Here is a 15528-nt window from a genome sequence, read left to right as displayed (position 1 = left end):
GTGGTTAGTGCTGAAGTCAGGGTTATTCAATCACACTAGGTGCATAGTCAATATGCTAATAGATATTTGATATGTTTGTTGGTCATAGGGAAAATCCCTATACAAAGTAGTTGTAAATATGCTCCTCTCAGGTGCAATCTAAAGGGTGAGAAGGAGCTAACAGGTGGCTATCAAAAATCCGCTACCCAGTGCAGATGACCAACAGCATTAATGTGGACCTGTAAGAATTAAATCCCAGTAGGGTAAACTTATCTTGCTGGAGAAACAACCTCACAGAAGAATCCCGACGCGTTTCCCCCACTTTTTTCTGGGTTCATCAGGGAATGTTACCATCTCGTGGCAATGCACATAATCCAGGTCACCTTTTAGTTTTCTGTGTCCTGCCAACAGATCCCTAAAGAAGACTGTAAATGGTGGTCAGATGGTCCTCCTGTCCAATGCAGAGTGGACCTCAGCACCTCACCCTGTCAGTATAGGGCTGAATAGGATCCGCCTTTAGAAAACTAAAAGGTGACCTGGATTATGTGCATTGTCACGAGATGGTAACATTCCCTGATGACCCCCGAACAAAGTGGGGGAAACGTGTCAAGAATCTTCTGTGAGATTGTTTCTCCAGCAAGATAAGTTGCTGGAGAACTGGGATTTAATTCTTACAGGTCCACATTAATGCTGTTGGTCATCTGCACTGGGTAGCAGATTTTTGATAGCCACCTGTTAGCTCCTTCTCATCCTTTAGATTGTACCTGAGGGGAGCATATTTACAACTACTTTGTATGGGGATTTTCCCTATCACCAACAAACATATCAAATATCTATTAGCATATTGACTATGCACCTAGTGTGATTGAATAACCCTGACTTCAGCACTAACCACACTTTCTGGGCTTTAGGTCAATTATTGACACACAGGCAGATTTAGGGCTTACTAGGGATAGCCGACGAGGAGCTGGGGCGCCCGAAACCTTATGGTGTTTACCTCCACGGCCAGGAAGGAGAAGGACTAGGGATCTATGACCTGGCCTTGTCCAACATCCTAGTTGATAGTAATCGTAATATCAAGAAGAACTACTTTGGGCTATCCACAATCTCCCTAGTGTAATATCCCCTTAAGGCTACTTTACACGCTGCGATATCGGTCCCGATATCGCTAGCGTGGGTACCCGCCCCAATCTGTTGTGCGACACGGGCAAATCGCTGCCCGTGCCGCACAACATCGCGCAGACCCGTCACACATACTTACCTGCCCGGCGACGTCGCTGTGACCGGCGAACCGCCTCCTTTCTAAGGGGCGGTCCGTGCGGCGTCACAGCGACGTCACTGAGCGGCCGCCCAATAGAAGCGGAGGGGCGAAGATGAGTGGCCGGAACATCCCACCCACCTCCTTCCCTCCTCATAGCGGCCGGGAGGCAGGTAAGGAAAGGTTCCTCGTTCCTGCGGCGTCACACATAGCGATGTGTGCTGCCGCAGGAGCGACGAACTACATCGTTACTGCTGCAGTAACGATAATCGAGAATGGACCCCCATGTCACCGATGAGCGATTTTGCACGTTTTTGCAACGATGCAAAATCGCTCATCGGTGTCACACGCAGCAACATCGCTAATGCGGCCGGATGTGCGTCACAAATTCCGTGACCCCCAACGACTCCGCATTAGCGATGTCGCAGCGTGTAAAGCCCCCTTTAGAGTATATCTAGCTCTGCACGACTGGCTGTGTGTTCACTGACCGATATAGCTACATACGATGAGATATAGCTTGAATTAATATTTTTAATGTTTATAAATAAAAATTGTTTTTAGAGTAATTAGTTGATCAACAATTACCCCTTTTCCAGCACATCTCTTCAAGATGGAATCAATTTTAGGGGTTTTGGCAGCAATAACCAATTTCCTTACTTTGTCAATCAGAGTTCCAGCATGTCTCTGTTGCAGACAATCTTTTATTGCCAGGTGCAGCATGTGCACAACACAGCGCATGTGATAAATAGGAGAGAGATGTGAAGAAGCTTCAAAATCCTCTCATTCTAAAGGATCATTCTGCTGTTTATTGAAAGTTTAGACTTGTAAGAAATCCTTACCTTAATCCTACTTGTTCACTCTAGAGTCTCCAGCAGTTCTGAGATGATTACAGGCGTTCATTGTATTTACCCTTATCTGTAGAGGAGGAGCATCAATACTTATGTCATGTAGCTGAGGGGTAGTACAGATTCATCATGTGAAGGTAGCCTGGGCTATAGGTTGTTTGCTCAAATGTAATAAGATTATCTGTGAATGTAAATAATCAAAGTATAGATGTAGTTGCATAATTATCTGTGTGTCTATATGACAATTGCACAGACACCAATACTGACTCAAAAGAGTGAAGACGTCTGTGGTCCTTGCTTCTGAGTTATTTATTAGATCTGTACAGATAATTATTTGGACCCGTTCTTTGGATTTGCCCTGAACAAGGACTCCATTAGCAGTCTTACCCAAATTTCTCCCTTGACACTCATATCAGGAACAGAACAGACATTTATAAGACATTTCAGAACTTTCCCAAAAACGTCTGAAAAAATATTCATCACATCCTTCTTTGAACCGGTGTAGCTAATTTATTATATATTTTAGGAGTTGGAGTCGTCGGTCCATTTTATACCGACTCCACCAAAATGGACACCGACTCCACAAGTCTGACTCCGATTTCACAGCCCTGCCCCAGAACACACCAAATGGGCTGGTTATAATGTTACAAGTGAGCACTACCACTCACATGGGGATGAACAAACGAGGGAAAATGTAATAAGTGATTAACAGGTCTCTAGTCACACTAGAAGAAACCCTAAACTAAATTTGTCCGTGATTTATCCCTGCCGGACTGCAGACGGCATCCTAAGATAAAACAATGGCATCCCCACTCGTGGGCTGACCCTGAGTGACCTTAACTACATCCTCAACAATATACAAAGTGTAACACAAAACAAAAATAAACATAAATGAAGCGCACACCGGCAGACTGTGAGACATCGGGCTTATGCGGGTGTCACACAAGACGACGGATCGTGCGATGCATTGTCGGGGGTCACGGTTTTCGTGACGCACATCCGGCATCATTCACGACGTCGTCTCGTGTGACACCTCCGAGCGACGCAGAATCGCTCACAAATCGTGAGTCGTGTACAAGTGGCTTATTTTTAATAAATTGTTTATTTTTCATGGCGCCGGTTGTTCATCGTTCCTGGGGCAGCACACATCGCTCCGTGTGACACCCCGGGAACGATGAACACAGCTTACCTGCGTCACGCGGCTCCCGCCGGCTATGCGGAAGGAAGGAGGTGGGCGGGATTATAAGTCCCGCTCATCTCCGCCCCTCCGCTTCTATTGGGTGGCCGCTGTGTGACGTCGCTGTGACGCCGAACGTCCCTCCCACTCCAGGAAGTGGATGTTCTTAAATATATTTTTCTTCAAATACGTGATAAGACGCATGAATAATGGACTTCAAAATATGTAAAAAAATAAATGTATTGTATATCTATTTAAAAATGGTTGCCAGAATCGGTTACAGAAAGGAAAAATAATCTTGTTTGCTTAAGTAAAAGAGATTCAATTAGTCCATATTAATTAATAGAAATCTTCATTCATCTTTCTTGAGTTCTTGAAGGGCTCATGCTGGAGGCCTGACAGCATATGTCTTGTTTCGTTGAGGCCTGGATGGATGGATGGAGGGATGGATCCAGCTTCCAGCAGACTGTGACATTTGTGGATTGACTCTCGGAGCAGGAGTCAGCAGCCACCCCCTCCCACCGTGTGTTATATGACAACTGTCCAAACCATATAGGGTATTTCAGCTGAACGCATGTTACATGGTGTAATCTCTAGAAGCTTCCAGATGGAAGGATGTATATATCATACCATGTCAGCATTTACCTAGATTCGATACAGATATTCAATACAGATACCTTTTATCTTAATTTAAGTACTGTTATCAATAAGCTATGCCCTTCCAATATAGACAGAACTGTGAACATATATAATATGTCCTATTATAAAATGTTTGATAACTAGATGTATTAAGTTTAATGTTTTAACAGCCTCCCACAGCGAGGTCGCTCTGTAGGTAAGTACGTGTGACGGCGGTTTAACGACTTTGTGCGACACGGGCAGCCATTTGCCCGTGATGCACAAACGATGGGGGCTGGTATGATTGCACGATAGATCGTACCGTGTGATGCCTGCATTAGAGTGTGTTAACCCGGTCATTCAAGGAAGATGGTAGAAAGCAGAAGGAACTAAAAAGATTAACGGAATACGTGGAAGCCCCAAATCCCAAGCGTAACACAAAGGGAATAATGCTGGGAAGGGACACTCAAACTGCAGGGAAAAGCAAAAGAGATGATTCAGCAAGTAAATCCATAGCTGAAGAGCTGGGACGCCAAACATCCATCCAGGAATATAGCCAGCAATGATGGCATGTGCAAAACGAGGAAGGGAAAACCCCTCAATAGAAGTTAAAATCAAGGCAAAGGAAAGCAAAGACGAGAACCATCAGCATATGAACCGAGACACAATAGGTTTTGGGAGACAAACCAACCACACAACCAGAGGTCATCGGATGTAGCCCTTAAGTTGAGCCATGACATTAATATTAAACCACTGACAAAACCACTCATTCTAATGAAAAAGATGGAGGCACTGTGGAGTATATCTTGTTAAACATGCACAAAAATATGATTGATTACAAAGTTAAAATGAATGGACACTGTGTAAACAGAGGATGACAGAGATAAACTGGCTCCATCAGCCTCATAGTGAAGCAAAAACAATAAAAAAGGCACCAGACGTTCTCATCCAAGGGATTTCTTCATCGATTACTGCAGATAAAAGCTTTAAAAAAGGCCATTTTTCATCCACACATGGCGGTTTTCAATTTAAGTACAGGAAAAAGTGTGCCTATACGTGCCATGCCCACCAGGGCCATGGGGCACTCTGGACCGGGCCAGTCCTGTTGGGAGGTGTTCACGGCAGCAAGGCCCGACTCCATGACCCTGGTGGTGTTGTTTTAAATGGGACAATAAGGAATATTTACAGGGAACGAGTTTATGACGCTACCCGTGGTATGCGGCTAGAGATGGGCCGACGCTGCCCTGCAGTTCCCATGAGGTCGGTGGTGGCGGTGCAGTAGACGTGGTTCGGCTCTCCACGGGTAGAGCTTAGCCCCAGGACAGGTTGTTATAACAATTGTCTATGATGTTGGGAGTTAACGCTGGGGTGCAGGACCAGATGCGCAGGCAATAAGTGGATGACACAAGGGGATGCAGTCACAAGTTCTTTACTCACAATTATCAGTCCCAGGTTTACACGACCGATCAAATGCTGCCCTTGGAGTGCTGAGTCCTGTTGTGATGGGCTCCAGCCAATCCCGAGATGGTTCGAAGGCACAACCTGGTCCACCTTTCTGTATGGCTTTCCTGGTCGTCTTCCTGTGCTGGCCTCTCCCGCCTGCCCCGCGCTTCACACACAGAGCCCTGAGCCGGTGTCCGCAGACCCTATATGGGTGGCTTGTCTGCCCTGTCCCTTGGCCCTTTATGGTCACTTTTTCAGCAGATTATGTGCGGTAGTGGCTTCGGTTCTTGAAGTGACCTCAGCTTCTGGTTTACTAGCTGAGCCTGGTTGTTCTCCACTAGTCTAGGGACCGGTTCACCATTGTGGCAAAGTCCCTCCACACCGGTATGCCGGCTGTGGATTCGAAAAAAGGGGTGGGTTTCCCACTTCCCGTGACTCTAAGGCTATGTTCACACACTGCGTTTTTTATCTGCGTTTTTGGTCCGTTTTTGCTGCAGAAATTTCTTGAGAAATTCTTGTAACCTTTCTGCAGACATTCCCCAGCAAAACCTATAGCAAAAAAAATTAGCTGTGCGCACACTGCGTTTTTTTCTTAAGAAAATTCTTTCAGTAGATTTTCTTAAGAAAAAGAATGAGCATGTCACTTCTTTTCTGCAGCTAACTGCGTTTTTTGCCATATATAATTGGCACAATAACGCAGGGAGCAACCAGCGGTAAAAACGCACCGAAAACGCACCAAAAATGCACCGAAAACGCGGCAAAAACGCATGTGCGTTTTTGGTGCGTTTTTTAACAGAGGTGCACTCTTAAGAAAAATCATTTTTCTAGTGTGAACATAGCCTAAGACTCCTTCTTACTTTCCTTATACTACTCTCCGTCCTTGTCCCGGGACGAACTCCTTCAGTTCCAGTCCTCAAGACTTGTCTCCTCCGCGTCCTACTTCGTTCTCTTTTCTCTCCTACTTTTCTACCGACTCCTCCCACTACCCAACTCCACCTCCAGACTAGCTTTGGGACTCTGCTTTCCCTCAGATGCAACTCTCCCTAACCACGGCCTAAGAGTGTGTGTGTCTGTGTAACGGTCTGTGACCTCCTCCTTACCCGGGAATGAGATACCACACCTATGGCTGAGGTGCAGTACCTCTGTGGCAACTGGACCCTCAGGGGCGCCACATACGTGACTTGCGAAAGGTGTTGTGAGGCCGAATTGTTGACTTATTTTATCCTTTGTATGCAGTAATCATTAAAAAAAAATCTTTTGGAGGAGAACGTCTGGTGCCTTTAGACCTTGTGATTATTATTATTATTATTATTATTAATTATTATAGCGCCATTTATTCCATGGCGCTTTACAAGTGAAAGAGGGTATACGTACAACAATCATTAACAGTACAAGACAGACTGGTATAGGAGGAGAGAGGACCCTGCCCGCGAGGGCTCAGTCTACAGGGAATGGGTGATGGTACAATAGGTGAGGACAGAGCTGGTTGTGCAGTGGTGTACTGGACTGAGGGCTATTGTAGGTTGTAGGCTTGTTGGAACAGGTGGGTCTTGAGGTTCCTCTTGAAGCTTTCTACGGTAGTGGAGAGTCTGATATGCTGAGGTAGAGCGTTCCAGAGTATGGGGGAGGCATGGGAGAAATCTTGTACACGATTGTGGGAAGAGGAGAAATGATTATGTGCAGGCAGACTGGAGAGTTGCACCAGGATTGCATGGACCAGACTGGTGCATGACAAATGACATAACAGTGAGTGGTTCTGTCAGGGATTTGCACTGACTTACATTGCTTATGGGATTTTGACAGAAACCCCAATGTCAGCGCTCAGCATAGAGTACAGGGCGTGAACCTTAGGCCTAACGAAGAGGTCCTGAAACTGTCCGAGCACAGACTGTAATGCAGGGTGAGTATGAGGGTCCCACGACTCGAAGTAGACAACCTCTGAGTTTGGGCCAGGAGACGAGCCGACAGTCCATGCTGAAGCCGAGGTTAACACACCTCTGCCTGAGACCGGATACTGGTATTTGGGAGGCAGAATTTATAAATAATTATTTTTATTTTATGTTTTCTGTTATTCACCGTGCGGTATAAGTGATAAGACGGCTTTATTCTTCTGATCAGTACGATTACAGCTATTCCAGAATTACTGGGTTTTTTTGCTAATTTTTCACATTAAAACAATTTTTTTTCCATATTGAAAGCCATAACTATTTTTCCCACTTTCTCGTATGAGGGCTTCGGGGGTTTTTTTGCGGAACGAGATGACGTTTTTAACTACACAATCTTTTTTTATTTTTACATTGTTATTTTTGATCATTTTGTTCCATTTTTTTGTGAATGATGAAACACTCCATTTTTTTTTTTTTTACGGCATTCACTCTACGAGATAAATAATATAATAGTTTTCTAGCAATAGTTCTTGGCTCTGCAATACCAATTGTAGGGGTTTTTGTTACTTTTTTTTTAAAAGTGCATTTCTAGAAGCATAACATTTTGACGGAATTTTTTTCCACATCACACTTTCATAAGTTTTAACTTTTTTTTTTTTTTTATGGTACTGCAGTGCATGAGAGCTGTCAGTGTCACACAGACATTTAGTCTGGTCAAGTCTGCAGAGAGCAGAGTCTTACAGGCCACTGTCGCTGGCATCACCTGGTGTCCCAATTCTCTGTGCAGAGCATCTTACAGACCTGGAGATGCCCTGCGGCGCTTACAGATCTGATAGTGTGTCCATTCCTTGTGCAGACCATCTTGCTTTTGGAGATGCTCTGCGGCACTTACAGATCTGGCAGTGTGTCTATTCTTTTGAGCAGAGCATCTTGTCCTTGGAGATGCTCTGCGGCACTTACAGATCTGGCAGTGAGTCTATTCCTTTGAACAGAGCTTCTTGCCTTTGGAGTTGCTCTGCGGCACTTACAGATCTGGCAGTGAGTCTATTCTTTTGAGCAGAGCATCTTGTCCTTGGAGATGCTCTGCCATGCCATCCTTGATAATGAATTAGCAGCTTGGTCACTATCCTGGAGTCCAGGTTGGTTCTGGGAGGTGCTGGTTCCTCAGCTGTTCCATCTTCTGGGTAATTGCTGCGGCTTCTTTACTGAGCATGTTCCTCCAGAACTCCGCCAGTTGTATGTTTGTGTGTCTGGTGTATTCTGATGCTGGTATTCTGATCCAGGACTGTTATCGGACCTCTCTATGCCCGCTCCCTATTACGGTCGTATATTCCTGTTTTGGACCCTGGACCATTATCTGACTACGTCTTTGCTTGCTCCCATTTACTACTATGTGCTCTTCTGGTATTGTGCCCTGACTACGTCTCTGTTTACCCCTTACAATTAACATGACCTCCTGTTACCGGACCCCGGCTCTCCTGACTGCCCTTTCATTCATGCGCCCTCGTAAGGTAGTGACAGTGTTACACCTGGCCTTCAAAAAAAAAGACAAAACGTTTCTTCAGGGCAGTTAACCGACTGCTGGAACTTTCTTCAGCAGAGCTCTGCCATTATCTCCTCCTCACGGATTCTCTACCGTGACTGGGTTTCCCTATTACTTACGTGACCACAACACTCCCCGCGCTGTATCTCTGACAGAACGAGAGAGTGAGAGGCCGGCTATATATAGCTACAGGGTAGCTCCACCCTTTTATGTCACATGACCATCTCAACAGTTCTTCACCACCACTGAACCAATCACTCCTGAGCTCCGCCCCCTCCTGTACAAATCACATGACGGTGACATCATCACAGGTCCTTCAGCTCTTGTACTGCAACAGATCTGTACTGGTTTGTAGCACAACATCATCCGCGAGACCTTCATCAGTCACCGCTGACCATCGACTCTAAGCACTCATCACTGATCGCATCCTAGCAACACGAGCACAGGTACCGCGCTGCACACCAGGTATGTCCTCTTCTCTGTGCAGCTGTCTCCTTCTCTCTGTTATCAACCATTATTCAGAGAATTCTATGTAGGAGAAATATGTAGACCAGAAAAGTCACCTGACCGTTCACTCATTATTTTACTGGCTATATATCAGTATCTGCCAGATGTCAGCATTAACCCCTTAACGACCGCGGGCCGTAAAATTACGTCCTAAATGACATAATCTTACTGCCCGCGGTCCTCCGGCGGCAGCATGCCGCGATCGGCACACATCTCAGCTGATTTTCACAGCTGAGATGTGTGCCTGCTAGGCACGAGCAGAATCGTTATCTGCTCGTGCCGATTAACCCCTTATAATGGCGCTGTCAATACATGACAGCGCCATTATAAGCGCAATCGCGGTAAAGTTTTACTTACCGCCGAAACCGGAAGTCACGTGACGCGATCACGTGACTCCCGATAGTTGCCATGGTAGTACAGGGTCATGTGATGACTCCTGTACTACACATGAATTGGTTTCACTTTCGCTGTGCCCGGAGCACAGCAAAAGAGAAAGACAGCGTATCTGCTGTTTACAGCCTTCCAGCTGTGATCAGCAGATACTGCAGAGCGATCGGAATGCTGATCGCAATAGCCCCCTAGGGGGACTAGTAAAATAAAAAAAAAAAGTAAAAAAATAAGTTTTAAAAAATTAAAAAAAAACAAAAAAACCTAAAAGTTCAAATCACCCCCCATTCGCCCCATTAAAAATTAAAGGGTTAAAAAAATAAAAAATATACACACATTTGGTATCGCCGCGTTCAGAAACACCCGATCTATCAAAATATAAAATCAATTAATCTGATCAGTAAACGGCGTAACGGCAAAAAAATTCCAAACGCCAAAACGACGTTTTTTTGTCGCCACAACTTTTGCGCAAAATGCAATAAGAGGCGATCAAAACGTAGCATCTGCGCAAAAATGGTACCGTTAAAAACGTCAGCTCGAGACGGAAAAAATAAGCCGTCATTGAGCCTAAGATCCCGAAAAATGAGAACGCTACGGGTCACGGAATATGGCGTAAAACGTGCGCCACTTTTTTCGGACAAACTTCCGATTTTTTTTTAACCCCCTTATATAAAAGTAAACCTATACATGTTTGGTGTCTACGAACTCGCACTGACCTGAGGCATCACACCCACACATCAGTTTTACCATATAGTGAACACAGTGAATAAAATATCTCAAAAACCATAGTGCTATCGCACTTTTTTTGCAATTTTTCAGCATTTGGAATTTTTTTGCCATTTTCTAGTACATAATATGGTAAAACTGATGGTTTCATTTAAAAGTACAGCTCGTTCCGCAAAAAATGAGCCCTCACATGACCATATTGACTGAAAAATAAAAAAGTTACGTCTCTCAGAAAAAGAATGGCGAAAAAAAAAAACGGAAAGCGAAAAATCGGCCGGTCGTGAAAGGGTTAAGGTAACAATATAGGAGAGGAAACCAGAGCCTTATTTACAGGATCCATCGCTCGTGGTTCGTGACGTCTTGTAGATGTGATCGGAGCCTTAGTTACAGGATCCATCGGTCGTGGTTGGTGATGTCTTGTAGATGTGATCGGGGCCTTAGTTACAGGATCCATCGCTCGTGGTTGGTGACGTCTTGTAGATGTGATCAGGGCCTTAGTTACAGGATGTATCGCTCGTGGTTGGTGACGTCTTGTAGATGTGATCAGGGCCTTAGTTACAGGATGCATCGCTCGTGGTTGGTGACGTCTTGTAGATGTGATCGGAGCCTTAGTTACAGGACCCATCGCTCGTGGTTGGTGACGTCTTGTAGATGTGATCGGAGCCTTAGTTACAGGACCCATCGCTCGTGGTTGGTGATGTCTTGTAGATGTGATCGGGGCCTTAGTTACTGGATCCATCGCTCGTGGTTGGTGACGTCTTGTAGATGTGATCGGGCCTTAGTTACAGGACCCATCGCTCGTGGTTGGTGACGTCTTGTAGATGTGATCGGAGCCTTAGTTACAGGATCCATCGCTCGTGGTCGGTGACGTCTTGTAGATGTGATCGGGGCCTTAGTTACAGGATCCATCGCTCGTGGTTGGTGATGTCTTGTAGATGTGATCGGAGCCTTAGTTACAGGATCCATCGCTCGTGGTTGGTGACGTCTTGTAGATGTGATCGGAGCCTTAGTTACAGGATCCATCGCTCGTGGTCGGTGACGTCTTGTAGATGTGATCGGAGCCTCAGTTACAGGATCCATCGCTCGTGGTTGGTGACGTCTTGTAGATGTGATCGGAGCCTCAGTTACAGGATCCATCGCTCGTGGTTGGTGACGTCTTGTAGATGTGATCGGGGCCTTAGTTACAGGATGCATCGCTCGTGGTTGGTGACGTCTTGTAGATGTGATCGGAGCCTCAGTTACAGGATCCATCGCTCATGGTTGGTGACGTCTTGTAGATGTGATCGGGCCTTAGTTACAGGATCCATCGCTCGTGGTTGGTGACATCTTGTAGATGTGATCGGAGCCTTAGTTACAGGATCCATCGCTCGTGGTTGGTGACGTCTTGTAGATGTGATCGGGGCCTTAGTTACAGGATCCATCGCTCGTGGTTGGTGACGTCTTGTAGATGTGATCGGAGCCTTAGTTACAGGATCCATCGCTCGTGGTCGGTGACGTCTTGTAGATGTGATAGGGGCCTTAGTTACAGGATCCATCGCTCGTGGTTGGTGACGTCTTGTAGATGTGATCGGGGTCTTAGTTACAGGATCCATCGCTCGTGGTCGGTGACGTCTTGTAGATGTGATCGGGGCCTTAGTTACAGGATCCATCGCTCGTGGTTGGTGACGTCTTGTAGATGTGATCGGAGCCTTAGTTACAGGATGCATCGGTCGTGGTTGGTGACGTCTTGTAGATGTGATCGGAGCCTTAGTTACAGGATCCATCGCTCGTGGTTGGTGACGTCTTGTAGATGTGATCGGGGCCTTAGTTACAGGATCCATCGCTCGTGGTTGGTGACGTCTTGTAGATGTGATTGGAGCCTTAGTTACAGGATGCATCGCTCGTGGTCGGTGACGTCTTGTAGATGTGATCGGAGCCTTAGTTACAGGATCCATCGGTCGTGGTTGGTGACGTCTTGTAGATGTGATCGGGGCCTTAGTTACAGGATCCATCGCTCGTGGTTGGTGATGTCTTGTAGATGTGATCGGAGCCTTAGGGGCACTTTGCACACTGCGACATCGCAGCCCGATGCTGCGATGCCGAGTGCGATAGTCCCCGCCCCCGTCGCAGCAGCGATATGTGGTGATAGCTGGCGTAGCGAAAGTTATCGCTACGCCAGCTTCACACACACACTCACCTGCCGTGCGACGTCCCTGTGGCCGGCGAACCGCCTCCTTGTTAAGGGGGCGGGTCGTGCGGCGTCACTGCGACGTCACACGGCAGGCGGCCAATCGGAGCGGAGGGGCGGAGATGAGCAGGATGTCAACATCCTGCCCACCTCCTTCCTTCCGCATATCCTACGGAAGCCGCAGTGAGGCCGGTAGGAGATGTTCCTCGCTCCTGCGACTTCACACACAGCGATGTGTGCAGCCGCAGGAGCGAGGAACAACATCGGACCGTCGCGTCAGCGTAATCATGGATTACGCCGACGCTGCACCGATGATACGATTACGACGCTTTTGCGCTCGTTAATCGTATCATCCAGCCTTTACACACTGCGATGTCGCATGCGATGCCGGAAGTGCGTCATTTTCAATTTGACCCCACCGACATCGCACCTGCGATGTCGCAGTGTGCAAAGTGCCCCTTAGTTACAGGATCCATCGGTCGTGGTTGGTGACGTCTTGTAGATGTGATCGGAGCCTTAGTTACAGGATCCATCACTCGTGGTTGGTGACGTCTTGTAGATGTGATCGGGGCCTTATTACAGGATCCATCGCTCGTGGTTGGTGACGTCTTGTAGATGTGATCGGGGCCTTATTACAGGATGCATCGCTCGTGGTTGGTGACGTCTTGTAGATGTGATCGGAGCCTTATTTACAGGATCCATCGCTCGTGGTTGGTGACGTCTTGTAGATGTGATCGGAGCCTTAGTTACAGGATCCACCACTCATGGTTGGTGACGTGTTGTAGATGTGATCGGAGCCTTAGTTACAGGATCCATCGCTCGTGGTTGGTGACGTCTTGTAGATGTGATCGGAGCCTTAGTTACAGGATCCATCGGTCGTGGTTGGTGACGTCTTGTAGATGTGATCGGGGTCTTAGTTACAGGATCCATCGCTCGTGGTTGGTGACATCTTGTAGATGTGATCGGGGTCTTAGTTACAGGATCCATCGCTCGTGGTTGGTGACATCTTGTAGATGTGATCGGAGCCTTAGTTACAGGATCCATCGGTGGTGGTTCGTGACGTCTTGTAGATGTGATCGGGGTCTTAGTTACAGGATCCATCGGTGGTGGTTGGTGACGTCTTGTAGATGTGATCGGAGCCTTAGTTACAGGATCCATCGCTCGTGGTTGGTGACGTCTTGTAGATGTGATCGGGGCCTTAGTCACAGGATCCATCGCTCGTGGTTGGTGACGTCTTGTAGATGTGATCGGAGCCTTAGTTACAGGATCCATCGCTCGTGGTTGGTGATGTCTTGTAGATGTGATCGGGGCCTTATTACAGGATCCATCGCTCGTGGTTGGTGACGTCTTGTAGATGTGATCGGAGCCTTAGTTACAGGATCCATCGCTCGTGGTTGGTGACGTCTTGTAGATGTGATCGGGGCCTTAGTTACAGGATCCATCGCTCGTGGTTGGTGACGTCTTGTAGATGTGATCGGGGCCTTAGTTACAGGATCCATCGGTCGTGGTTGGTGACGTCTTGTAGATGTGATCAGAGCCTTAGTTACAGGATCCATCGCTCGTGGTTGGTGACGTCTTGTAGATGTGATCGGAGCCTTAGTTACAGGATCCATCGCTCGTGGTTGGTGACGTCTTGTAGATGTGATCGGAGCCTTAGTTACAGGATCCATCGCTCGTGGTTGGTGACGTCTTGTAGATGTGATCGGGGCCTTAGTCACAGGATCCATCGCTCGTGGTTGGTGACGTCTTGTAGATGTGATCGGAGCCTTAGTTACAGGATCCATCGCTCGTGGTTGGTGACGTCTTGTAGATGTGATCGGGGCCTTATTACAGGATCCATCGCTCGTGGTTGGTGACGTCTTGTAGATGTGATCGGGGCCTTATTACAGGATGCATCGCTCGTGGTTGGTGACGTCTTGTAGATGTGATCGGAGCCTTATTTACAGGATCCATCGCTCGTGGTTGGTGACGTCTTGTAGATGTGATCGGAGCCTTAGTTACAGGATCCACCACTCATGGTTGGTGACGTCTTGTAGATGTGATCGGGGCCTTAGTTACAGGATCCATCGCTCGTGGTTGGTGACGTCTTGTAGATGTGATCGAGGCCTTAGTTACAGGATCCATCGGTCGTGGTTGGTGACGTCTTGTAGATGTGATCAGAGCCTTAGTTACAGGATCCATCGCTCGTGGTTGGTGACGTCTTGTAGATGTGATCGGAGCCTTAGTTACAGGATCCATCGCTCGTGGTTGGTGACGTCTTGTAGATGTGATCGGAGCCTTAGTTACAGGATCCATCGCTCGTGGTTGGTGACGTCTTGTAGATGTGATCGGGGCCTTAGTCACAGGATCCATCGCTCGTGGTTGGTGACGTCTTGTAGATGTGATCGGAGCCTTAGTTGCAGGATCCATCGCTCGTGGTTGGTGACGTCTTGTAGATGTGATCGGGGCCTTATTACAGGATCCATCGCTCGTGGTTGGTGACGTCTTGTAGATGTGATCGGGGCCTTATTACAGGATGCATCGCTCGTGGTTGGTGACGTCTTGTAGATGTGATCGGAGCCTTATTTACAGGATCCATCGCTCGTGGTTGGTGACGTCTTGTAGATGTGATCGGAGCCTTAGTTACAGGATCCACCACTCATGGTTGGTGACGTGTTGTAGATGTGATCGGAGCCTTAGTTACAGGATCCATCGCTCGTGGTTGGTGACGTCTTGTAGATGTGATCGGAGCCTTAGTTACAGGATCCATCGGTCGTGGTTGGTGACGTCTTGTAGATGTGATCGGGGTCTTAGTTACAGGATCCATCGCTCGTGGTTGGTGACATCTTGTAGATGTGATCGGAGCCTTAGTTACAGGATCCATCGGTGGTGGTTGGTGACGTCTTGTAGATGTGATCGGGGTCTTAGTTACAGGATCCATCGGTGGTGGTTGGTGACGTCTTGTAGATGTGATCGGAGCCTTAGTTACAGGATCCATCGCTCGTGGTTGGTG

At 47.2% G+C, this 15528-nt stretch overlaps 1 protein-coding gene across 1 annotated transcript in view; it reads left to right on the top strand.

Annotated features, from left to right (window-relative positions):
- Positions 1 to 9075: 9075 nt before the first annotated feature.
- LOC142263985 (uncharacterized) overlaps positions 9076 to 15528 on the top strand; it is an 82635-nt gene continuing 76182 nt past the window's right edge. The window contains 1 exon segment of the mRNA XM_075332243.1: positions 9076 to 9214. The gene's annotated coding sequence lies outside the window, so the exon portion shown is untranslated.

Source organism: Anomaloglossus baeobatrachus, chromosome 1 (genome assembly GCF_048569485.1).
Source record: "Anomaloglossus baeobatrachus isolate aAnoBae1 chromosome 1, aAnoBae1.hap1, whole genome shotgun sequence".
Classification (NCBI taxonomy): domain Eukaryota; kingdom Metazoa; phylum Chordata; class Amphibia; order Anura; family Aromobatidae; genus Anomaloglossus; species Anomaloglossus baeobatrachus.
This window is presented reverse-complemented; position numbering and strand designations above follow the sequence as displayed.